Raw genomic sequence first — 27,645 nt, 5'->3', positions numbered from 1 at the left:
AGTGGCTCAGTCAGTTCACTGTCTGACTTCGGCTCAGTTCATGATCTCACTGTTCATGAGTTCAAGCCCTGGGTCGGGCTCTGTGCTGACAGCTCAGAGCCTGGAGCCTGCTTCAGATTCTGTGTCTCCTTCTCTTTCTGCCCCTCCCGACTCGCACTCTGTTTCTCTCCCTCTCAAAAATAAACATTAAAAAAAGTATAATATATACCTAGACAGGCCTTGAGCTATTTGCAAAATTATATAACAACTCACTATCCCTCCCTCCTGTGATACAAACACTGTTCTGAGTTTGGAATATCTTATGCCCATGAGTGTTTTATTTTTTACTTTTACTATTTGTGTAAACATGTTATGTGTGCATACAAGCACATATATGTTTGCATTTTCATTTACAGAGCTTTACACATATAGTAAACATTGGAAAAGAATGCACATGGGTGCATGTGTTTAAAATCTAACATAAATGTGGGACACCTGGTTGGTTCAGCCGGTTGAGTGTCTGACTTCAACTCAGGTCATGATCTCACTGCTCATGAGTTTTGAGCCCTGCTTCAACAGATCTTCTGTCTCCCACCATTTCTGCTCCTCCCCCACTTGCTCTCAAAAATAAATAAATCCTTTTAAAAAAATCTAACATAAATGCTATCTTAAAGGGGACATCTTGCAATTTACTTTTTTAACTCAGTATTGTGCTTTTGCATTTTTTCCATTTTGGACATATGGATGATGCAGGTAGGCTGGGTCCAAGGATATGGAGGAGGGTCCTGTAGGACTAGCCAGTAAGGTCCTTGGCTTCATGCAGAATAGAAATCAAACATGAGCCGGAGAAATTAAAAACAGTTTATTGAATAGTGTGTCAGAGCAAAGCAGACGGAGTGTCTGGGAGACTCAAAGGAAAGGAGAGTGAGTTTCCCTATCACGTGCGGTTAGGAATTTATCCTGGAAAGGGGTCTAGGGTCCATGTGCCTCCAGGAATCTAGAGTAGGAATCTAGGGTAATCTATCAACGGTGAGTGTCAGGTGAACAATAGGTATTACTGCATAAATCACTGACGGTAAGGAGGGTTGATGCCAGCGTCAGCAGAGGATTGTTCAGAGCTGATATTCTGGAACATGTTTGGGATCTGGCTCTTCTTAAATGTTATCAGGTGTTTGGGGCGTAGGACAAAACTCAGAGAATTATTAATTTTCTTGTTTTCCCCTTGAGGTGGGAATATAGTGTTTTGGCTTATCCAGAAATGGGACCTTGCAGAAAAACAGCAGAAATAAAGATTTTCTCAACTGGAGTCCTTTCGGCTTCCCTATTTCATGGAGACCTAGTACATCATTCTAATGTTTCGTAAAGTATTCCATTTTTTGAATAACTCAATTTATTTATCCATTTCCCCAAATGAGCAGTTAGATGTTAGTGTTTCTGGTCACTCCTCTTTTTTTTTTTTTAAACCATTACTCGCAGTATGAAGTGAACACATTTGCACTTACATCTCTGGGCATTGTGTGGCAGGGCCTTTAGAGAAGACCCATATGAATAAAATTGTTTAATATTAGAATGTTTAAGTCTTTTGTCTATAATAGGTATGTCCCAAAGGCAGTCTTTTACCCTGATTTTTTTTATCCCTTATTTTGCACTATATGACGGGTAGTTTGTCTTCTATTTGAATTTTTCCTTAGTGTTGGCATTGAACATCTATTTTTCCCAGTGATATTCTTTCCATATTTTTCAGGGTGCCTAGCCGGCTCAGTCAGTAGAGCATGCGGCTCTTGATCTCGAGGTCGTGAGTTCAAGTCCCACACTGGGTGCAGGGATTGCTACAATAAATAGACTTTGAAAAAAAAAAAAAGAATACATGTTTAGACTTTCTTTGCAACTTGTGTATTTTTATTTACTAGCATCCTTACAAATAAAGTTGCTTAGAGAGGGTACATAGCTTAAGCTGATAATGCTGATGTCTTTTTATTCTCTTGGCTCCAAGAAGCTATCGCTTCTGCCGTGAGTTCTGGGTTGCATAAGTAGCAAAAAGGGATGTGTAACTTGTACATCTGCATAGGGACAGAAAATGTTCCATTCTTCTGTTCTTTGGATGATCTAATAATTAAATTGATACATGGCAGATGAGCAGGAGAAAAATAAAAGTTTGGTAACATATATACATGGGACAGACCCCGAAAATGGATTAACTCTGAAATGCCCAAAGCTATCACCTCAAATACCATCTCCAGCTACAGGCAAAAGAAGATGTTTCGGGTGGGGAGTCAGTTATGGGATGTTACCTGGAAAGCACATTGAATAAGGATAACGGTGTAATGCAGACTGAAATTGTCCTCTTGGTAAGAGTTTCTAGAGATTTAGAGTCCTTCCCATCTTTCTGGTACAGTGAGGGAGACACTCTTATGAATGTCGATTTGCCTCATACATGTAAATGTCTCTTACGAAAGGGTAAATTCTATTTTCAGTTTTTTAAAAACAATCAGCATAAAATAATCCTTATGCAAAACAGACATATTTTAGGGGTGCCTGGGTGGCTCCATCAGTTAAGCGTCAGATTCTTTCATGACTCTTCCGGTTCAGGTCATAATCTCACGGTTTGTGGATTCTGGCAGCATGGAGCCTGCTTGAGATTCTCTTTCTCTCTCTCAAGATAAATAAATAAATAAACTTTTTAAAAAAAATTTAAAAAGAGAGACATTCTGCACAGCAAGTTTTGTTCCCTTACAGTCTTGCTTTGAAAGCTTAGAAGTTTCACAATGCAGAAGCTAAGTTGATAGATTTGCTCCATACCTCAGTGAGCCAGTCTCTCAGACCTGAGAATAGGTCATTTTAAAGAGTTGTGTTTCATTTAAGGATGCAGGTCTTTCAGGTGGGCTTTCCAAGGTAGGCCTATATTGCAGGTAAAAAAAAAAAAAAAGGTATTTAATAAGGCATTTCTATGGAAACGAAAACAATTAAAGGTTAATGATTAGAATATAATATACAGTAAAAGCTTGGATTGTGAGTAACGTGTTCTGGGAGTTTTCCACAAGACGAGCAAACATTTCTAATAAATTTTAACTTGACAAAGGAGCAATGTCTTACATTACGAGTAGTACATGACACCGAACATCCCATGATCACAACTGAGCCAATGGTTCTTGAAATTCGCTTTGATATACAAGTCCTTTGTATTACAAGCATGTTTCCAGAATAAATTACGCTTGCAAACCAAGGTTTTACTGTAAATCCATTTTGAATCTTGAGGGCAGCCAGTTGAGACATTTCTAGACGTAGGAGTTAAAGTATCTTTTGCAGTCTGAACTTCTCTGATAATGTCATCAGGTATTCAGGTAAACTCTAAGTGGTTCACATAGCAACAGACACGATTTGTCTAAACATGAGCTGTTGTGATTTTTCTGAAGGTTACATAGTCATCTAGCTTCAGTCTGCAGGGCATTGAGAAAAAGGGGCAATTTTAGTTCTCAAAGATTCCAAGTCAAAAGAATGGGAGAAAATTGGAATGTTACTTTGGAGTGTCATAGCCAGATATTTGAGGAAACCAGAAAATTTCAGTATCCAGTTTGTAGGCAAACAACAAACCCTCAAAAACAATGAGATCTAGAATTTAATATTGACAAAAGTGTGTTACCAAAACATAATTTTTCCTTCTAAAAATACTCTTATTTTCAGCAAAGATAGCCAACTTAAAGCTGATTTGTTTGTGGAGTAAGTCTAGCCAATTAAACTTGGCTTATTTACATAAGCACATCAAGAATAGCAATCAATTATATAACTTCTTTTAAGATCTGCATTACAGAAACTTTATAAGGAGGCTCAGATTGAACTTCTAAAATCCTCTCAAGGATGAGAAGCCAAGCCAAAGATTTGCCATCAGACTTGCCTGTAATACCATTAGATGTGGGTGAATTCCTCTCTTCTTGAGGCTCCCAGAATATCTAGAGGTTCCTGCACCTCCCAGGAAATGTCCATCCTAAGTCACCTAGGAAGGCTGCTGGAAACCCTGTAGGCAAGGTACCACTCTGTCTTCCCAAGGGGTTTTAGTGGCTTTGTAATATTAAGCATAGTCCTTAAAGCTGTTTTGTCCTCTGAGTCTATACATACCTCTCTCAAATATGACATTCCAGGCAAAGCTTCTGTAACATAACCAGTGTTTCTGACTGTATCCAAGAAAAACAAGATTATAAACAAGAAGAACAGATTCTTATTGAACATAGGCAAACAAATGTATTGCCATGAAAATATAAGAACTCACTGAAAGTTTCTGGATTCTAAAGGAATCAGGTAGGGTGGAAAAGACAAATGGTTCAATTTGTTCACAGAGGTATATTTTTATCAAATTGCTGTAAGTCATAGCTTAACAGAAAAAGTTTCTCCAAATCTGGCAAAACAAAATATTAAAAACTTGGCAACACAAAAATATCACAAACACTATAATCATTCTCATTACCTCATTTAGTCCTTTGTTACTGATTTTGTTTTGCTTGAGTCTCGTTTTTCTGTTAGTTCTGGAAGTTCTTACTCCCTTCAGTTTTATGATCTGAAAATTATCAGAAACCTGTAGTCTACTTTCCATGAGTCTCCTTATATATGAAAAACTTTTGTTGTAAACACTTTTTCAAAACCATCAGATAAAACAACTGCCTGTAAATGACAGACTTAAAGCTCAGATGCAAAGCAAGTTCATTACAATGCAATTGACAAAGATATTTCGTTATTTCTGCGATATACATTTTAAGACAACTAGAATTATGACTGATAACATCATACCAGGGCATAGCAGAACTTTAGGAATTTATTAGAATATCTAGAACACATTATAACAACTATATTATAGTTATATAGTTACAACACTTATATTAATAACAGGTTATGTTTTATGGGTAAATATATGATGGCTTATCATCATTTACTAGACAATAATTTTTTTCCATAATTTTAACATATAAAATAAGCTTAATAGGTTAGCAAATCTTTTGTGATGTTCCAGGGACCCTCTGGAATTTCCTACAGTATCTTTCAGGTCAAAAATACTTCATATAGGGGTGCCTGGGTGACTTAGTTGAGTACCCAACTTGATTTTGGCTCAGGTCATAGTCTCATGGTTTGTGGGATCAAGTCACATGTTGGGTTCTGAGCAGATAGCACAGAACTGCTTGGGACTCTCTCTCTCTCTCTCTCTCTCTGCCCCTCCCCTTCTCTCAAATGCATGCATGTGCTTTCTCTCTCAAAATAAACTTTTTTTTTTTAAGACTTCATTTAATAAATTTAATTTGGGGAAGTTTCTGAAAGGTATCAAAATATTTTGGACACTTGACTAAATAGGAGCATAGGTCACTGTGAAACAACGGTTATTTATCTGTTTAACCAAACTGATAATTAAAGACTTTATAGGCAAATATAGAAGGTTATATAGTTCTGAGCAAAACTTAGCTATTTTAATATCAAAAGGAATAGGTTTATTTAAGTAATCAATGATCTGTTGGTACAGATAACATGAAGCAAAGATAAATTTGTTTTATTCTGATAATAAATAAAATATAAAATAAAAATAAAATAAAATATAAAAAAATAAATTTGTTTTATTCTGATAAAACAAACAATCTTTGCTTTTTAGGAGCAAATGGCACAAAAAGATTTTGTCATTTCAGCAAATGAAAGAAAATTAACTTTTACTTTTACATAGCACATTACTAATATTAAAACTTATTTTAATAGACTTTAATATTAATTCAATTTGAGCCTGTTTGATTATACAAGGTAAAATTCTCTCTCCTCTCCCTCTCTTTTCCATTCTGAACAATCAAGACAAAATTACTTGTTTTCTTCCTTAACAAAAACACATATGCATACCTCATACATTTTTTTAGGTTCTTTAAATTAAAGTATAATTGATATACAATCTTACATTACTTTTTGGCATCTGACATAGTGATTCAACAATTCTATACATTAGGCAATGCTCACCATGGTAAGTGTAATTAACATCTATCCCCATAAATGTTATTACAACATTATTGACTATATTCCTGTGCTATACTTTTCACCCCTCTGACTTATTTTTATTTATTTATTTTTACTTATTTTAAATCTAGAAGTTACCTCTTATTTTCCTTCAACTATTTTGTCTATTTCCTCACAAATTTTCCCTCTGGCAATCACCTGTTTATTCTCTGTATAAGTCTTTTTTTTTTTCCTTTATTTCAATGTTTGTTTATTTTTGAGAGAGAGAGAGAGAAAGTGTGAGTTGAGGAGGGGCAGAGAGAGAGAGGGAGACACAAAATCCAAAGCAGGCTCCAGGCTCTGAGCTTTTAGTATAGAGTCTGACACAGGATTCGAACTCACAAACTGCAAGATCATGACCTCAACCAAAGTTGGACACTTAACCTACTGAGCCAACCAGCCACTCTGTCTTTTTAAATTTTTTTTTTTTAACGTTTTATTTTATTTTTTTTGAAACACAGAGAGACAGAGCATGAACGGGGGTGGGTCAGAGAGAGGGAGACACAGAATCTGAAACAGGCTCCAGGCTCTGAGCTGTCAGCACAGAGCCCGACGCGGGGCTCGAACTCACGGACCGCGAGATCATGACCTGAGCCGAGGTCGGCCGCTTAACCGACTAAGCCACCCAGGCGCCCCACACTCTGTCTTTTTAAAATTTGTTTATTCTGGTTTTCTTTTTTTAACTTCCAAATATAAGTGAACTCATATTATATTTGTCTTCCTCTGATTTATTTCAGTTAGCACTGCCTAGATTGAAATCTTGCCATTCATAACATGGATCATTTTTTATAGTTGAGTAATATTTGTGTATGTACATGTGTGTATACACACAAATACACACATATGACATTTCTTTATCCATTCATGTATCACTGTATGCTTAGGTAGTTTCCGTATCTTGGCTATTGGAAATAATGCTGCAATAAACAAATCTTTTGAAATTAGTGTTTATTTTCTTTGGGTAAATACCCAGCAGAGGCATCCCTGGATGGGTATTTGATTTCAGCTCAGGTCATGATCTCTGGTTTCTTGGGTTCTAGCCCCACATTGGGCTCTGCTCACTGCGCAGAGCCTGCTTGGGATTCTCCCTCTCCTCTCTGGCCCTCCTCTGCGTGCTCTCAAAATAAATAAACTTAAAAAAAAATCCTTTTGGTATATCTTAAATAATTTGGACCATGTGTTTTTATTATCATTTGTCTCAAGGTATTATTTCCTCTTCGAGTTCTTCATTGACCCATTGGTTGTGTAGTAGCAGGTTGTTCAGTTTCCTTCTTGCAATTATTTCTAGTTATATTCTGTTGTGGTCAGAAAAGCTGCTTGCTATAATCCAATCTTATCAAATTTACTGAGCCTTATTTTGTGCTCTAACATGTGATCTATCTTGGAGAATATGTTGTGTGCACTTGAAAAGAATGTATATTCTCCTGTTTGGGGATGGAAAGTTCTGAATATGTGTCAAAGTCATTCTTTTCTTATTGATTTTCTGTATTGGCATGTATTCATTGGTATTAAGCAGATGTAGAGTCCCCTACTATTTTTGTATTACTGTCAAATTTTCCTTTATCTGTTAATGTTTGCTTTATATATTTAGGTGCTTTTACATTAGGTATATAGATACTTACAATTATTATAATCTCTTATTTGGCTGATCCTTTTATTGCTATATGATGATCTTTGTCTTGTGTTATAGTTTTTGTTTTAAAGTCTGTCTAATATGAGTATTACAGCTCTAGCCTTTTTTTTTTTCTAATTACCATTTGGATAGAATATTTTTTTCTGTCCTTTCACTTTAAAGAAAGAAATCAGTTAACATACTGTACAATATTGATTCCAGGAGTAGAATTCACTGGTTCATCACTTACATACAACACCCAGTGCTCATCACAAGTGGTCTCCTTAATACCCATGTACCCATCTCCCACCCACCTGTCTCCATCAACCCATAGTTTGTTCTCTATCAGTTTCCCTCTTTTCTCTACCCCCATTCACATATGTTCATCTGTTTTGTTTCTTAAATTCCAGATGTGAGTGAAATCATATGGTATTTGTCTTTCTCTGATTGACATTTCACTTAGCGTAATAAATTCTAGCTCCATCCACATCATTGAAAATGGCAAGATTTCATTTTGTTAATGGTTGAGTAATTTTCCATTCTACCTCTTCTTTATCCATTCGTCAGTCAATGAACATTTAGGCTCTCTCCATAGTTTGGCTATTGTTGACTATGCTGCTATAAACATTGGGGTGCATGTACCCCTTCAAATCTGCATTTTTGGATCCCTTGGGTAAATACCTAGTAGTGCAATTGCCAAATCGTAGGGTAGTTCTAATTTCTGTTTCTTGAGGAACCTACATAGTATTCTCCAGAGTGGCTGCACCAGTTTGTATTCCTGCCAATACTGCAAGAATGTTCACCTTTTTCCTCTTTCTTGCGAATACCTGTTGTTTCTTGTGTTGTTAATTTTTGCCATTCTGACAGGTGTGAGGTGATATCTCAGTGTAGTTTTGATTTGTATTTCCCTAATAAGTGATGTTGAGCATCTTTTCATGTGTCTGTTAGCCATCTGGATGATTTCTTTGGGAAAGTGTCTATTCATGTCTTCTGCCCATTTCTTCACTGGGTTATTTGATTTTTGGGTATTGAGCTTGATAAATTCTTTATAGATTTTGTACACTAATCCTTTATCATATATGTTACTTACAAATATCTTCTCCCATTCTGTAGACTGCCTTTTAGTTTTGTTGGTTGTTTCTCTGTCCTTTCACTTTCAGTCTGTATGTATCTTTTGGTCAGAAGTCAGTTCCCTTGCAGACAACTTACAGATTGGTCTTGTTTTCCATTCAGTCACTCTGTTTTTTGATTGTAGCATTAATACCACTTACATTTAAAGTAGTTATTGCTAGGTATGTCATTGTTAACTCTTTTCTGCTAGTTTTCATAGTTGTCCTCTGTTCCTTTTTTCTTTTCTTGCTCTCTACCCTTGTGATTTATGACTTTTAGTGTTATGCTTGGATTCCTGTCTCTTCATATTTTTTTCTGTATCTTTTACAGGTTTTTGGTTTGTAGTTACCATGAATTTCATATATATCATCCTGTGTATATAGTAGTGAATATTAAATTAATAGTTGCTTGGATTTGTACACATTCTAAAAGCACTACATTTTTACTGTCTCATCCATTTTATGTATATGATGTCATTTTTTTTTTTTTTTTGAGAGACACAGAGAGAATGTGAGTGACCTGGGGAGGGGCAGAGGGAGAGAGAGAGAAGAAGTAGGAGAGAGAGAATTCCTAGCAGGCTCCATACTAGGTGTGGAGCCTGACATAGGGCTTGATTTCATGAATTCTGAGATCATGACCTGAGCTGAAATCAAGTCTGCTGCTTCACCAACTGAGCCACCCAGGTGCCCCTATGATGTGAATCCCTTAACTAATATTTTAGATATATTTTGCTACTTTTGTCTTTAACCTTTATACTACTTTTATAAGTTATTGATCTACTACACTTACTGTATGTTTCTTTAACCAACCAAATATTTTTCTTGTAAAATCTTCTTACTTCCAGTTATGTTCTTTTCTTTTCAAATTAAAGAAAATCCTTTAACATTTCTTGTAAGGCCAGTGTAGTGGTGGAAACTCCTTTAACTTTTATTTTACTAGGGAACTCTTTTATTATTTAGAATGAGAGATAGAGTCTTCTTGATTGTACATTTTTTTTTCCTTTTAGCATTTTGAATATATCCTGCCACTTCCTTTTGGCCTACAAATTTCTTCTAAAAAATCAGCTGCTAATGTTATGGGGTATTCCTTGTAAGTAATTACTTTCATCTTGCTGCTTTTAAGATTCTCCCTTTATGTTTCATTTTTGCCATTTTAATTATTTTGTGTTGTGGTGTGGACCACCCTAGGTTCATTTTGTTTGTGGCAGTCTGTGCTTCCTAGACATGGATGTTCATTTCCTTTGCCAGGTTAATGAATTCTTCTTCTCCTTTATTTCTCTCTTATCTTTCTGGGACCCTAATAATGCAAATATTAGTATGTTTGAGTATCCCAGAGGTCTCTTAATGTAGTCTTACTTTGAAAATTCTATTTCTTTTTGCTGTTCAGCTTGGGTGCTTTCTATTACCTTGTCTTCCAGATCGATCCACTTTTTCTGTATTTTCTAATCTGCTGTGGATTGCTTCCAGTGTATTTTTAATTTCAGGTATTGTATGCTTCAACTCTGGTTCTTTTTTTACACTTTCTCTCTCTTTATCAAAGTTGTTAGTAAGTTTATCTACTAAGTCTGGTGAGCATCTTTATGACCATTAGTTTGAATTCTTTATCAGGTAGAGTGCTTAACTCTATTTTGTCTTGTTCTTTTGTTTGGTGCATGCTCCTCTGTTTTTGATTCAATTTCTGTTTATGCGAAATAGACAAAACATCTACTGTCCCTTGTGTAGGAATATTCCCTGTGTAGATTACATGAGACTTGCAGGTTTGGCAAGTTGGCTGGAGCTATAATGAACAGAGGTTGGGGTTTCCAGGGGACTCTATGCCAGGGCTACCCTGGGGGGTTGACTGAAGCTAAAGTGTGCACAATCTAGGGTTTTCTGTGCAGGGGGCTCACTGGCATGATGGCTGGAGCAGAAGTGGGTGTGGGCCAGAGGGGTCCTGGGGCACTGTGCACAAGGGGTAAATTGTTGAGAAGCTTGGAGCTAAAGCAGGTATGGGCCCCAGGTATCCCAGGGTGCTTTGAGCTGCTGCTGCCTTGACAAGATAGGTAGAGCTGTAGTGGACAGGCCAGTGTTATTCCCAGTGGACTGTGCTGTGGCTGCCTTGATGGGAGAGCTTGAGCTGGTGTTGGCTAGGGGCCTGGGGCTCACCAGTATAAAAGATGGATAGAGTGCTTGGAGCCTGCTCAAGTATGTACTATGAAAGTGGAGGAGGAACACAAACTTAGCACTTGCTAGCATTTCTGACTGTGGAGAGAGTTCTAGTCATTCCACCATCATTTGGCAGATGCTCTAGGGTTAGTAAATGAGTTTCCTTCATTTATATTTTATTTGCCTTTTAAACTGTGGCTTTTTTTTTTTCTGTGCTCCCAAAAAATGGGGAGACATGTGCATGGTTCTCTTAGTGCTATCCCTTCCTAATGCATTTTGCAGTATTGAGAGTGGGATTTCCATTGTTACCATGTCTCAATCTCTCCTGCCATTCCCTATGTGGTCTCTCTACACTTTAGTGTGCCGAAGCTGTTTCACCAGCCCTCAGTTCTTCAGGAGGAACTGCTGTATGTAAAATTGTAGAATCAGTGTGTCTGTGGGAGAGGTGAGTTCAGGATCTTCCTACACTTTCATCTCCAGCCTATGTTTTTTTAACCAAAAACATGTGTTTTCCTTGCCTACAGTGTTGTTTCCCTTATTATTTCCAGGAATCACACTTATTGGGGTTGTTAGAAAAGACAAATACCATATGATTTCACTCATATATGGAATTTAAGAAATAAATGAACAAACAAGAGACAATAAATAAATAAATAAATAAAAGACTCTTAAATGCAGAGAATAAACCGGTTGCCAGAGGAGAGGTGGAGGGGATGAAACAGAGGATTAAATAGTTGAATCATTAGATTATACATCTGAAACCAATATAATACTGTTAATTATATTTTTAAAAAAAATTATAAAAGAAAAAATTTTAAATAGAATTCTTAACTCTTAGAAGCCTTAATTTCTAGTGAAAACTAATAAGCAATTGTGAAATGTTAAACCAGCAATCTCTAAATTAGCAAATTCATGAATACATTTTATTATTTCTAGAAACATGTATTTTTCGATTTTCCAATGTAGCACTAACATATCAAATATCTTTTAGTCTCTCTGTAAGTAGAAAAACCTACGTTCAGTATTTAATGTTTCAGCTTTTATGTTATTTGGAAATGATCTAGCTACTTAATGACTACCCATCATCTAATTTAACTTAGCAAACCTCTGAGGTTTTACATTACCGAAAAGGTTTCGGTAAACTATTTAAGTGGACATAAATATTGCTGAAAAATCATTTACAAATTTGTATCCTAGTTGTACCTATTTAACTCACTTGTTCTTAATAATTATGTTTAGATTAGTCATGAAAACTTCATGAAACATTGGATAAAACCAACTATCATCCTAAGCTATTTTCTTGCTGACAGTTTTTGTAACAAACATGAATTTGATTAGTAAACCAGAAAGGAAGATAACTCTGAAGATCGATCTATTTTAACTACAATGACAGGCTTCAACTAGGCATTATTTACCCATGATTACCCCAGATGATGTAAACTTGAAAAACAGTGGTTTAGTTGTAATATTTTTCAGAATTTTAAGAATACTTCATTTTTAACCTTTTAAGCCAAATTAATTTTGGCAATGCCATCCAGGTGTAGATACATACCACACATTTACAATTTACATATATAGGCACACATAAACATATATGCAAAGAGAAATCCTAAAATTCTAGCCATTATACAGGTACAATTAATATAAAATTCACTAGATAGAATGTGTTAAGTTTATCTGCTCAGATGGGTAAACATTTTTTCTTTTTTTTTTTTTTTTACTAAAATTTTTGGAAAATACACGATTTTTTTTATTCACCTAAATTTTAAATCAAAGTCTCTTTTTTGTTTTCACTGTGATAAGAATTACCTCCCTGAAGTTTGTAGAACATTTACATCTCAAAAGCACAGGTTAAAATAAGTTCCTCCAGGAAGGAAGGACTTTGGTTTCCTAAGGCCAATATTTGTAAGCCTTTTGAGATAAATAGGAAAGGTTTAGGGATTGGTAAACTTTGAATTGTTTCTGCAGTCACACATCTAGTTTTGCAAAAACTAGCCTAGCTTTGTAAAACAAGGATGACTGTACTCAATTTTTCAAAAAGTTGGGTTGGCACCTAAATGATATCAAAGGACTATCACACCCATCAACCTACATGGGAGTTTGTTCTTACCCTTTGTGCACATTTAGCTTAGGAATGAAGCCTTAAAAAAAATTCCTATCAGGCTCTGAATATCAACCATGGTCAAGAGTTCATTCAGTCCTGCGGCTTCTCATTTTATTTTCTGGCTTTTTGTCTATCCACTAATCTCAGGAGGTAATCCATTTACAAAACCTTTTGAGAATCCTCCCTGAGTTTAAGAAATTCTTTAACTATGGCCCTTACTTTGGCCTTTGACTAAGGAGTGAAAGATATCTGAAGAGAACTACCAGTAGCCCTGGATGGTTTAATTTTGAAAGGTATCTGTTTAATTGTCTGAATTTCCTTTCCACACTGAATAGACAAAGGATTACTAGAAACAGTCCTCAAATAAAGAAGGGAACACTAGAAATTACATCAATTTTATACTCTTGTTTTTCGTACCTCTCATAACTTTAATTTTTTAATTAGCCTCTTATAACAAATCCTTCAACGAAGCTATTTTGGTATTCTGAAAATGTTTGGAGGCATCTGCATACCAATTAAATATGTATTCCATTTTGTTTGTTTGATTTGAAAGCACTTGCCTTTAATTCACTTCTTAAAATAATCTTATGTAGTTGGGACATATTCCTCATAACGGCCATTGTAATTCTAGGTTGTAATTCCCCTGAGGGCTGGTGGCAGTTTGGGAGAATCCTAGCCCAAATGAAATTTAACCTACATTTTCTGTTTGGACATATCTAGCCACAAACAGGTTGCAATTAACACTTCTGTCTGGCCTTAGTTTGGAACCCCCCAGTCTGACAGTTATCAAGTCAAGTTGCCAGAACACAAAACAAACTTAGAATGATTCTGCCATTTTTGTAGGTATTTACAGCTTTCTCGACTGCCGTTCTTATAAATCAGGTGTGTGTACCAGAAGGCGGCATATTTAATTCCTTGGAATTCAAGAAGGGGGAATTTACATTGGATATAGAGTTTAATTTTTATTTTGAGTTTAATTTGTAATCTTTTATTTTTGTTAAAGGGGTCTCTAAGGCTAACCATTTCACTTCTCTTTGTGTCTAATTTTTAATTTGGACTTGTCCATAGGCACCAGTCAGACAACTGTTAAGGATGAGAGCTCTATAAAACTGTTTTTTGTTTTTTGTTTTTTTTTTGATCTAGAAGTTTTTAAAATTCAGAGTATCTACTTTCTGGCCATTGATGAGTAAGATCTATTAATCTTTCAACGTTTATTTATTTTGGGACAGAGAGAGACAGAGCATGAACGGGGGAGGGGCAGAAAGAGAGGGAGACACAGAATCGGAAACAGGCTCCAGGCTCTGAGCCATCAGCCCAGAGCCTGACGCGGGGCTCGAACCCACCGACCGCGAGATCGTGACCTGGCTGAAGTCGGACGCTTAGCCAACTGCGCCACCCAGGCGCCCCAAGATCTATTAATCTTAATAGTAACTCAAACCAATAAAACTTTTATGTCTTACCCATGGATGCAAGAGGCATCCCAAAGAAAGGATTAAAAGATGCAGTCCTCACAAGGTACAGGAAGTTTATTTCCAGAGATAGTCTAAGAAAGAAAATACTTTATGGTGACAGGTGGTAAGAATGGTGTAGTGCAAATAATGTCTCTGGTTTCCCATGAGACGCCTCCAGTCACAGATCTGCTAATATCTGACACTGGCCAGAACTAAATTGGACTTTTCTAGCCTAACAAAATAACAAAAGTTGAGATGACAAAGGTCCCTTATGGGCCAGGATCCCTTATGATAAACTCCCCTGAGAGCTGGCACAGTCAGGAAGACAATAAGTGACCAATTGCAAGCCTAGGTTGTTAACAGCAACCTATTTGGCTGTCCACCAGACGTGTGCCACTACAGACCTCTTCCGGTTGGTAGAGACCAGAGAGGTCACACTCTCAAGATATGGAACAAGATGACAGAAACAAAAGAAAATAATAACCACCTCTTGGGGGAAAAAGATCAATAGAAAATGAGTACGCATAACAAACTTTTACCAAAGTCACTATACCCAAGGAAATAATCCCATAAATATTTTCTTCTGCTAATCTAAATTTAGACAAAGAAAAGGACTCTTACCACTCTCAATTCCACCAGACCCTGAAGGCGGAGATCCAGAAGACCTGACATGGTAAAAATTCTCACCTTCTGCTAGCTTTTGTCAGTGGTCATAGAATCTCTCAGCTGCCAGCAGCCATGAAGTGAGCAGTATCCAACTAGTGAAGTTTGTCCCTTCATGGTTATCATCCTCAGGGGCAGAAAAATTCTCCTTTCTTCCCTTCTAGGTTCTTTGGTCTAATAATTAAATTGATATAAGTCAGATTAGCAGGAGAAAAACAAAAGTTAAGGAGTATGTGTATATCAGAGAGACCCAGAAAAACTGAGCACCTCTGAAATGGTCAAAGCCATCACCTTTAATATCGTATCATTTCTGGCTAGACACCTAAGAGATTGTTGGGAGTAGAGAGCCAGTTCCCAAGAAAATCACAATAAACAAAAATAAGTTTTTTTTAATGCAGATTTAAGTTGCTGTCCTCACCATTCATAAATTTCTAAAGATTTAGAGTTATCCCCATATTCTTGGCACAGTGAGAGATACCTTTACAAATAGATTTGCTTTATACATGTAAATGTTCTCTTGCAAAAGGGTAACTTCTACTTGATTTTCAGAGCTTCTCCTGTGTTTGCAGTTTCTTAAAAAGTAACCAGCCTAAAAGAATCCTTATGCTAAAGAAACATTTTAGGGTGGCAAATTCTGCTCCCCTAAACTGCCAACCTTGTAATATCACTGTTGGGAGCTTTTCTGGAAACTATACTCTATGACTGACACATCTTATTAGCCACCTTCCTATGCCAAAGGAAGCTTAGAGCAGAAGAGGTATAAGCACTGGGGGTCAGGTCACAGAGAAGGAACAGGAGTCTGCCTAAATAACATATCAGCAACAATAAACATGTGCACATGCACATACATAGTAAACATACCTACTTATGTACTCGATTGGTACTTCTCCCTAGTTTCCCTCAGGTTGTTTTGGTTATATAAAAAAAAAATACTAATAATGTCTAAGACCTCACTTTGATTGCTGTTTAAGTGAAATCATATGTATATATATGTTTACATATCATTATATAAGCACATAGAAATAGGTATGTATATTTCAATTAGATATATTTTAAATATAAAATATTTTTAATGTACATCTATGTTTGAACTCTGTATATTCCATTCTGCTGTGTAGCAGTTTGATCTCAAACCATTTTGGAGCAGGAGGGAGAATGTGGAAACACTGGTACAACTGATCATCTCTTTAAATTGGTTACATGTGCCTCGGATCAAGATCTCAAAACCTCTGCTTGGCTAGATGTAGGACTGATTCCTTAGTAAAAATAGCTAGAATTCCATCTTTTTGACTGCCTCCTTTTACTAATTACCACTGCATTGCACTTCTTCTCTCAACACGTGCACATACTACACTAAGGAATATGTTCACAGAAACAGCCCTCCTCACTATATTTAAGGTCTACTCAACCCAAAATTCATATTCAGCCTCTCATCGTTGTGCTGGGTTGGATTATCTTATAAGTATAGCAACTTTTAAGCACTTTAAGCCAATTTTCCAAATTCTTAACGGCAAATTTATATATTTAGGTTATTGCAATTTATCTCTTGATTAACGTATTCAGTCTTCATAGTAATTCACACATTCTTCATGAAAACTTATCATGTACAATATTGTCTCCAAAGATATGTCAAATTATTTTAATAAGCAGTAGTAATTTAGAGACAAACTATCTTTGTTAAAAAGATATTTTAATCTCTGCTTTAATTGTGCTTATACATTAATATGAACATATCCTCATCCTTAGGAAGAATAAAAAAATAACTAAGAATAATTTTAAAGTGTTTGCCATTTGTTCTTGTGATGAAAGCTACACATACCTGCATATACAAAGTGAAGATAATCACACAGTAGCATTAATATTTTAAAAATCCTTATATAAGAAAGCAAAACATGACTTTTATAACATTAACAAACCTATTGATTGTAGTCTATCATGTATTGACTAATAAACTTTTTTTAATTCTTATTAATGTATGGTGAAATGTTTTATTTTAATTTTACAATGAAAAAAATAAGACAACAAGATTACATATACAACCTATATGAGTTAATATGCATAGAGAACGTACATATGAAAAAGCCAAATTTTATTGTGGAATTTTGTTTGTTTTCCCCTAAGAATGTATACTTAATAATACTATGATGAATGACAATTTCATCTTAATCATATAAATTTTCTTCTAGACTATGGTAAATTATTAAAGTTACATAATTTTATTGAATTATTTCCATAAATTTCCCACAACTCACTTTTCCAAAAATAAACATTAGCATTTATTCAAGCTGAGTAAATATATAATAGAAAAACTGAAAGGAAAAAAACCAAGTTCTTTCATAATACCAGTTTATAAAACACATACTTCTCTATTCAGGCAAGATCCTAGAGATTAAAGATGATGTCGCTCTCAGGTAAGCAGCAAATTTTTTCTTCTTAATTACATAACTATTTACTTAAAAATAACCCTAAAAGAAATATCCCAATTACCTGGGCATAGATGCTCTTATACTTTTATTCCTTTGGAAGTTTATACATATTTCAAATCAATTAAAATGTACTTTGTAGCAAACATACCTGAAAGATAAATAATAGCCTGTATTTTATAATTTCCCAAGGTTATAAAAATAAGTCAAGGGACTCTATCATTTCCCAGGTAAGAAAATAATCAAAACTTAATTATAATCTTTGCCTCTTATTTTTTGTTCTTTGGTTTAGTCGTCTTCCCAACTTTTGATTTAAATTAAAAAGAATTTCCAGAAAAGATGAAAACATTAAAATCAGCACCCCCCTGTATACCTTTCCCTTTGTAAATCTGTTCTTAACATTGACTACAGTAATTTTTTCGTCTTTCTTTCTAAATATAGCTCTAATTATAGATATATACTTCTTTTTGGTTAAATCTTTTGAAATTGTAAACAGGATGATGAATTTAGAGAAGATGGAAGCATAGGAAGACCCTGAGCTCTCTTCATCCCATAGACACATTAAGGTAACAGCTACATCTATACAATTAACTCTAAAAAATGACCCAAAGACAGAACAGACCTTCCACAATTAATCCTAGAGAGGAGACCACATTGGAAGGGGGAGGTGGGACAGAGACTTGATTGGAAACCAAATCCCTGGTGGAACTAACCACAAATGGGAGGGACATCACAAGCATGGAGAAACAAAGGATAAGATCCAGTGTCAGGTAACTCCTGTGGAGACCTGCACTGGGAAGGTGAGTACCCATACATTTAGCTGTAAAAACTTGTGGGGCTTAACTTTGGGAACTTAACAAATCAGTGGGCTTAAGGCTGGGAGAGGCAGAGGACAATAGAAAACTGAGCACCTGCCTTAAAGAGCCAGAATAATAAATAACCCCACCAAGACAAGTACAGAAGTAGCAGTTCGAAAAGTACCTAGGTATATGTAAAGGAGATTTATTGGCTAATTTCAGGCGCTGGAGGGGCAGGGATCTTCAGAAGATTTATCAGGGACCAAAAGTGCTGGTGGGTGCTATTTCTCTTTCCCTCCACCAAACTAGAGAGGTGGATGCCTGCAGGAGCCAGCACTAACACTCTCTACCTACCCTGTAAGTACTGTGTTCTCCTAAGGACCCACCACATCCAACCCGCCCACATCAACAGGTGTCCTTCCAAAGTGGTTCCTGTTTTGCCACACCCTGCAGGCAAACCTGGAAGGGACTGGTGCCTCTGCAGGATGTGGGGAACTAACCTCACACACTAGTGTATCCATAGTCCCAGCCACCCAGCCTCTTAGCTCAGGTGCATTGCAGGGCATAGCTTGCTTTCGGCACAGCCAGCTATGGCAGAGAAACTAACTGAAGACATCTAGGCCATACTCACCCATGAAAGCCTTTCAGCCACACTGGAAGCAAGCCCCGCTCTTTGATCCTCCAGCAGCTGAGGCAGGAGGCTAAATGCAGACACCGAGGGTGACCAAACCACACACAGCCTCAGCTCAACAAAGTGGGAATCAAACCCTGCCCAATGTGCCCTCAGCAGGCAAAGCAGCTCACTGCAGTCAGCTGGGCTGAGGGCAATCACAGCTCAGCCATAATAGTAGGGCACATGCAGTCCACACAGGAATAAGCCAGGAACGTCTGATTCTGGAGACTAAGGGGGATTATGCTACAGGACACCACAGAAACTCTTTTACAAAAGGGCATGACTTTCAACACCAGGAGACATAGCTGACCTACCTAATACCTAGAAACAGAGAATTAAACAAAATGAGGAGACAGAGGAATATGTCCCAAATGAAAGAACAAGACAAAATTTATAGCAAAAGCTTGATAAAGAATTTAAATTCATGGTCATACGATACTCACTGAACTAAGAAAAAAGAGTGGATAAACTCAGAACTTCAACAAAGATTTAAAAATATTAAAAAGAACCAGTCAGAGCTGAAACATCCAATAACTAGAATAAAAATATACAGTATGGGGAATCAATAGCAGATTAGAGTATTAGAACAGGGTAATGGAAAGTAACCAAGCTGAACAGCAAAAAGAGAAAAGAATAATTAAAAATGAGAACAGATTAAGGGAAATCAGTGACATTATCGAGCATATGAAACTCACATTACTGGGGTCCAAAAAGAAAAAGAGAGAAGAGGGGCAGGAAACTCATTTAAACAGGAAGGAGACAGACATCTAGGTCCAGGAAGCAAGGAGAGCCCCTACCAAGATGAACCAAAAGGAAATCCACATAAACAAACTGGCAAAAAGTAATGACAGAGACTTTCAAAAGCAGCACATGAGAACAGTTACATCTGAGAGAAACCCAAGAAGGCTATTGACTGATTTTGCAGAAACTCTGAATATATCATGCCACTCCCTTGTGGCCTGCAAAGTACTTACAGAATAAAACCCATGACCCAGAATACACCACCTGATAAGATTATCATTCAGAATAGAAAAATAAATGAGTTTCCCAAACTGAAGTCAAAAGAGTCCATCACCACTCAACCAGTCTTAGAATAAAGGGAATCCTTTAAGTGGAAAAGACTAGAACTAGCAGAAAATTACGAAGGGAAACTGTTTCACAGGTGAAAGTAAACATACAGTAAAGGTGCTAGATTAATCATTTATAAAGCCAGTATAGTATACTTTTGTTTAAATACAAAAGTAGTAAAATCAATTACATCTGCAAATGTTAGTCAAGTGATATGTAAAATAAAAAGGTCTAAAATATGATATACACAAAATGTGAAGGAAGGAGTTAAAATTTAGTATTTTTAGGGGCGCCTGGGTGGCGCAGTCGGTTAAGCCCCGCGTCGGGCTCTGGGCTGATGGCTCAGAGCCTGGAGCTTGTTTCCGATTCTGTGTCTCCCTCTCTCTCTGACCCTCCCCCGTTCATGCTCTGTCTCTCTCTGTCTCAAAAATAAATAAATGTTAAAAAAAAATTAAAAAAAAATTTAGTATTTTTAGAATGTTTTCAAACTTAAATCACCATTAACATTTTTAGAATGTTTTCAAACTTAAATTACCATTAACATAAAAAAGACTTCTAGTAACCACAAATTTCAAAACTACAATAGATAAACCCAAACACATAAAAGAAAATGAAAAAAAAAAGGACTTTAGGCATTACATTAAAGAAAGCCATCAAACCACAAGGGAAGGGTGCAAGGAACAGAGAAGAAGTGCAAAAATAACCACAAAACTATGAACAAAATGGCAATTAAGTACATAACTATTAATTATTTTAAATGTAAATGGCCTGAATGCTCCAATCAAAAGACACAAAGTGGGGGTGACTCAGTTGGTTGAGCGTCCGACTCTTGATTTAGGCTCAGGTCATGATCTCACAGTTCATGAGTTTGAGCCCCACATTGGGCTCTGTGCTGTCAGCTTGGTATTCTCTCTCTCAAAATAAATTTAAAAAATTTTAAAGAGTTTAATTCCTTAAAAAAAAAGATTTAGGGTGACTTGTTGGATTAAAAAAACAAGACCCATTTATATTGTACTTAGAAGACCTAAAGACACAAAGTGAAAGCAAAAGGATGAAAAAACAGATCATAAAATTATAAGTGAAAAAAAATTTAAAAAAGACCAGGCTAGCAATACTGATATTAGGAAAAAAAGTAGATTTTAAAAGAGTCTGTAATAAAAGCCAAAGTAGGGGACCACATAACCATAAAAGGATCAATCCAACAAAATGATATGTAACAATGGTAAATATCTGTGCACCCAACATAGAAGCACCTAAATACATAAGCAATTATTAACAGACATAAAGGGAGAAATTGACAGTAATATGATAACAGTAGTAGATAGAAGATCCAGCAAAAGATCAATACAGTAAGTGTTTTCGAACAACACATTAGACTACACGGACTTAACAGATATGTATAAAACATTCTCCCTCAAAATGGCCAAATACATATTCTTTTCAAGTTCACATGGAACATTCTTCAGGATAGATCACATATAGGGCCACAAATCAAGTCTCAATAAATTTAAGAGGATTGATATTGTATCAAACATCTTTTTCATCCATAAAATGGTATGAAACTAAAAATCAATTACAAGGAAAAAAAACTGGAAAAACCCCTTGTGATGGCTAAACAATCAATGGGTCAACCAAGGAATCAAAGAACACATAAAAAAAATACATTGAGGCAAGTGAAAATAAAAACACAGTAGTCAAAAATCTTTGAGACATAGCAAAAGTACTTCTAAGAGGGAAGCTTACAACAATAAAGGCCTACCTCAAGGAACAAGAAAAATCTCAAACAACCTACCTTTACACCTAAAGGATCTAGAAAAACAAGAATAAACAAAACCAAAAATTAGGAGAGAGAGAAAAATAATAAAGATTAGAGCAGAAATAGAGACAAAAAAAGATTACTGAAACCAAGAGTTGGTCTTTTGAAAATATAAACAAAATTGATAAACCTTTAGACAGAGTAAACAAGACAAAGAGAGGACTCAATACATATCAAAATGAAGAAAGAGAAATAACACCTGACATCAAAATACAGTATAATTATGAAAAATTATATGCCAACATATTGGACAACCTAGAATAAATGGATAAATTCCCTAAGAAACACACAATCTCTGTTAACTAAATCAGAAGAATTAGAAAATTTGAACAGACTGATTACTAGTAACAAAATTGTATCAGTAATAAACTCCCAACAAACAAAAGTCCAGGAATGGATGGGTTTATTAGTGAATTCTACCAAATATTTAAAGAAGAATTAATACCTCTTCTTCTTGAACTATTCCAAAAAATATAAGAGGAATGCCTGACTGGCTTGGTTGGTTGATCATACAACTCTTGATTTCAGGGTCATGAGTGTGAGCCCCACATTGGGTATAGAGATTACTTAAATAAAAATAAATAAATAATAAAATATATAAGGGGAAGGAAAACTTATAAATTCATTCTACAAGACCAGCATTATCTTGTTACCAAAGACAGTACAAGAATATATCTAATATATCTGATGAACGCAGATGCAAAATCTTCAACATAATATTAACAAACTATTCAACAATACATTAAAAAAAATCATTCACCATGATCAAGAAGATTTATTACAGGGAAGCAAGTGTGGTTCAATATTTGCAAATAAATTAATATGTTCCATCAAATTAACAAGAGAAAAATTAAAAAATTTTCAATAGATGCAAACTTTTTTGACAAAATGTTCATATAAATTAACAAATATGTTCAAATGTATCATCTATTTATGATAAGAACTCTGACAAAGTGAATTTAGACAAAAAATACTTGAACGTAATAAAGGCCATATATGAAAACCCCATACCTAACATCATACTCAATGGTTAAAAACTGAAAGCTTTTTTTCTAAGATTGGGAACAAGAATGTCCACTCTTCCCACTATTATTCAACAGAATACTGGAAGTTGTAGCCACGGGAATCAGACAAGAATGAAAAATTAAAGGCATCCAAATTAACTAGGAAGAAGTAAAATTGTTACTGTTTGCAGATCACATGATACTATATATATATAACTCCACCAAAAAAACTATTGGAACTGATAAATAAAGGTTCAGGATGGAAAGTTACCATTATAAAATATGTTGCATTTTTATACACTGACAATGAAATGGCAGAAAGAGAAAATAAGGAAATCCCACTTAGAACTGCACCAAAAGAATAAAATACCTAAGAATAAATTTAATTGAGGTCAAAAACCTAAACTCTCAAAACCATGAAATTGATGAAATACACTGAAGAGGACACAAATAAACGGAAAGATATACCATGCTAACAGATGGAAAAAATAGTATTGTTAAACTGTCTACAGTACCCAAAGCAATTTACAAATTCAATGCAACCCGTGTCAAAATACCAATGGAATTTTACACAGCACTAAAAGACAGAATCCTAAAATTTGCATGGAACCACAAAACACCTTGAAAAGTCAAAGCAATCTTGAGAAAAAAAGAACAAAGCCAGAGGCATCAAAATTTCAGGTTTCAAGCTATACTACAAAGCTGTAGTATTCAAAAAAGGATCATTTTGTACTGGCACAAATATAGACACAAAAATCAATCGAACAGGAGAGCAAGCCCATAAATAAAGCCACACTTATATGGTCAATTAATCTGCAGCAAAAGTGGCAAGAATATACCATGGGTAAAAGACAGTCTCCTTAAATGGTGCTAAAGAAAACGAGATAGCTACATGCAAAAAAATGACTGGACTGCTTTCTTATACCATACATAAAAATAAACTCAAAAAGAATGAAAGACCTAAATTTGATACCTGAAACCATAAGACTTTTACAAGAAAACATATCGTCTTGTAATTGGACATCAGTCTCAGCAACATACTTATGGAGACATCTCCTCAAACAAGGGAAACAAAAGCAAAAATATACTATTGGGAGTGCGCTACAACAAAAAGGTTTTTCACAATGAAGGTAACAATCAATGAAACAAAAAGGCAATCTACTGAATGGGAGTAGATATTTTCAAATGATATGTACAATAAAGGATTCATACATATAACACATAAAGAATTTATAAACTCCAGGTGCCTGGGTGGCTCAGTTAGTTAAGCTTCCAACTTGAGCTCAGGTCATGATCTCACGGTTTGTTGGTTCACGCCCCACGTCAGGCTCTGTGCTGACAGCTCAGAGCCTGGAGCCTGCTTCAAATTCTGTGTCTCCCCCTCTCTCCGCCCCTCCCCCACTGACGCTCTGCTTCTCTCAAAAATAAACATTAAAAAAATTAAAGAATTTATAAAACCCAACACCAAAAATAAATAATAAATAAACACACAAAATCTGCTTTAATAATGGGAAGAGGACCTGAACAGACATTTTTCAAAGGAACACAGATGACCAACAGACACATGAAAAGATGCTCAACATTACTAAGCATCAGGGAAATGATGATATATCATGATGAGATATAAATGATGAGATATCACCTCACACCTGTCAGAAAGGCTAGAAACAAAAAGACAAGAAATAACAAGCATTAGCAAAAAGATGTGGAGAAAAAGGAACCCCTGTGCACTTTTATTGGGAATGCAAATTGAGGCAACTACTTCAGAATGTGGAGGTTTCTCCAAAACAAAACAAAACAAAACAAAAAACTTGAATTACCATTCAATCCAGTAATCCCGCTACTGGATATTTATCCAAAGAAAACAAAAACACTAATTTAAAAAGGTACACGCATTCCTATGTTTATTGAGATCATGCCATTTGCAACATGATGGACCTACATAAAATTAGGGAAAGACAAACAACATAGGATTTTACTTATGTGAAGAATCTAAAAACAGACCCAAATACAGAGATCAAGTTTGTGATTTCCTGAGGGGACATTGCAGAAGGGGATAGCACGATAGATAAAAGGCATTAAGAGGTACAAACTTCCAATTATAAAATAAATAGATTGTGGAATTGAAAGTGCTATATAGGAAATATGGCCAACAATATTTTAATAATGTGACTAATAATAATATGATGACAGATGGTGACTAGGCTTACCATGGTAAGCACGGAGTAATATATATATAAATCTTTAATCAATATGTCATATATCTGAAATTAATATGACATCGGATACTTCATAAAGTATTGTTTACTATGACATACTTTTTTAAAAAAGAAAATTTGAAAAGTTGTGAGAAAATGAAATATTCAGGAAAAGGGATCAAAGGAAATGAATGATTAAAAGGGAAAATATTATAAACGTTGTGATGTCACTCAGTTAATGTAATATGTATTTCAAAAAAGAAACACATTCTTCTACTTAACTATAATACGCTAAAGAACCTTCATTTAAAACAATAAAATTATCTAATAACCAGTTATTTTTTTTCTGTTGACTCAATAATATATTTAATACCTTATTATGATTGTTTGTTTTTCAATCCAACTAAGGATCGTGCATGACATTTATTTGTAATTTTTCTTTTTTTCCTTTGACCTCCTTAATCTTTTTGGAATAGCCCTTAATCTCTTCTCTTTATTCCTTTAAAATAGAGCTATGTACTTGCTTTTTTGTCTTTTCTATCATTGACACCTTAAAGAACTCAGGTTTATGTGCGTGTTTTTAATATGTCTCACAACTTAAAAATTTTTTTAGCAATTTTTTATTGTATTTAACATACAGTATTATATTAGTTTCAGGTGTACAACATAATAATTGATAATTATACACATTACAAAATGCTCACAGTGATAAGTATAGTTATGATCTGTCACCATGCAATGTCATCATAATTGACTAATTTCCCTATTCTTTATGTATTGCATAACTGGAAATTTGTTCCTCCTAATTCTCTTCACCTATTTGATTTTGCTTGATCGTTATCTTTTTGTTCAGATTAAACACAATGTGTCAAGAGTACTATAAAAATAATGTTGTGTCACTTTCAGTTCATCACTCTAGTAAGGCCATAAGGTCATTTTGTAATATTCTGGATATTAAATTCCATTACTTGATTTAAGGTAATGTCCTCAGACTTCATTATAAAAAGAAATCTTTATAAGATTAATCACATTACTAAATATGTAGTAACTAAAATTATTGATAGTGTATAAGTGCATCAGTATTACATTGATGATTGAAACACGTTAATATTCTTATTCTATTATTCTTTCCACTTACATTATGGGTATTTTTACATATAGAAGAGCCTTTTGTTCTCTGCACTCTTGCACACACATGCATGTCACATGGACTCAATGTTTACTTTTATTCAGTAAGCTATTCAAGCATACCTCATATTATTGCACTTGGCTTTATGTGTTTTTCAGATACCTTTTCTTTTTTTTTTTAAACAAATTGAAGGTTTACAGCAACTCTGCACTAAGTCTATCGATATTATTTTTCAATAGTATTTGCTTATTTTGTGTTTCTGTATCATATTTTGATAATTCTCATGAGCTTTCAAATGTATTATTGTATTTGTTATGGTGATCTGTGATCTTACTATAATTGTTTGGGGGCACCATAAACCCCAAAGCCTGCAAACTTAATAAATGTGTGTTGTCAGCCGGTTCCAGCAACCATTTGTTTCCCCCTATCTGTCCCTTTCCTTAAGTCTCCCTATTCCCTGAGACACAATAATATTGAAATTGTGGGTTCTGGTCCCAAATGGTGACATAGGAAGACCCTCAAGTCACCTCCTCCATGGACACACTAAATCTACACCTATTTATAAAGCAATTATTCCTGAAGAACTGAGGGCTGACAACAAAAGGTGGAGAGACCACATAGAGTATGGCAAAGAGATAAAGTCTCGGTAGCAAAGGGAATGCCCACCCTGATGCCGCAAGCTATACAGTGGGGAGGGATAACACAGAGTGACTCTAAACAGATCTGTTTGCTCCGAGGCATGGGGAAAAAAAAGCCACAGTTTAAAAAAAAGCAACTGGAGTATAAAGGAACCAGCTCTAAAACCCTGACAAATGGTGGGAAAGCTATTGGAATTCTCTCTGGGTTGAAGGGGCTGGCAAGTGCCACAATTTACATTCCCCCTCCACCTTGATTGCACAGACAGGAATAGGGTCTGGACACCATAGCTGGCCTGCTGCCTCAGCAAGCCCAGGCTCCTAGTCCATACAAGCCCCAGAAGCCCTGGGACAGAGAAAAAAAAAAAAATCCATGGTTTAAAAAAAGCAACTAGAATATGAAGGAAGTAGCCCTAGAACTCTGCCAAATGGTGGGGGAGTTGCTGGGGCTCTATGTGGGAGGGGCTGGTGAGCCCCATAGATTATGTTCCCTCTGACCTTGATGGCATGGACAGCAGCAGCAGGGTCTGGGCACCCCCCTCGTCAGCACCTTGCCTCAGCTCCAGCTGCCCCACCCTGCGTCCTGGAATACGCTGCCCGTGCTGGCCTTAACTCCAGTTCCTCTGCCACGTCACCTCCTGTACTGAGCACCCTGTGACACCCCAGCTTACACCCGGTTTGTCTTCCACAGTTCTGCCAAGGTGCACTCTGTGTGGAAAGCCCTGGGACACCCTGGCATATGCCCACTGCAATTTCAACTATCCTGCCAGGATGCCCTCTGTGCATACAGCTCTCTGGGCATAGAGCCCCTGACCTCCCCAACTTGC

The 27,645-nt window shown here is 35.8% G+C and overlaps 1 long non-coding RNA gene across 8 annotated transcripts in view; it reads right to left on the bottom strand.

Annotated features, from left to right (window-relative positions):
- Nucleotides 1–222: 222 nt before the first annotated feature.
- Nucleotides 223–27,645, bottom strand: part of LOC123379926 — a 39,811-nt gene continuing 12,388 nt past the window's right edge. The window contains exons 3-9 of one of the 8 annotated variants that reach the window (XR_006584983.1): nucleotides 17,563–17,649; nucleotides 15,100–15,249; nucleotides 4,439–4,528; nucleotides 4,093–4,148; nucleotides 3,073–3,991; nucleotides 2,779–2,877; nucleotides 1,857–2,085 (exon numbers count right to left, since the gene is read on the bottom strand). This is a non-coding gene — a long non-coding RNA (uncharacterized LOC123379926). Of the gene's footprint in view, nucleotides 1,823–1,856; nucleotides 2,086–2,778; nucleotides 2,878–3,072; nucleotides 4,149–4,438; nucleotides 4,529–15,099; nucleotides 15,250–17,562; nucleotides 17,650–27,645 lie in introns of those variants that run through there. The other 7 variants (XR_006584988.1, XR_006584984.1, XR_006584987.1 and 4 more) reach the window with 7 other exon arrangements.

Source organism: Felis catus, chromosome C2, assembly GCF_018350175.1.
Source record: "Felis catus isolate Fca126 chromosome C2, F.catus_Fca126_mat1.0, whole genome shotgun sequence".
Classification (NCBI taxonomy): Eukaryota; Metazoa; Chordata; class Mammalia; order Carnivora; family Felidae; genus Felis; species Felis catus.
This window is presented reverse-complemented; position numbering and strand designations above follow the sequence as displayed.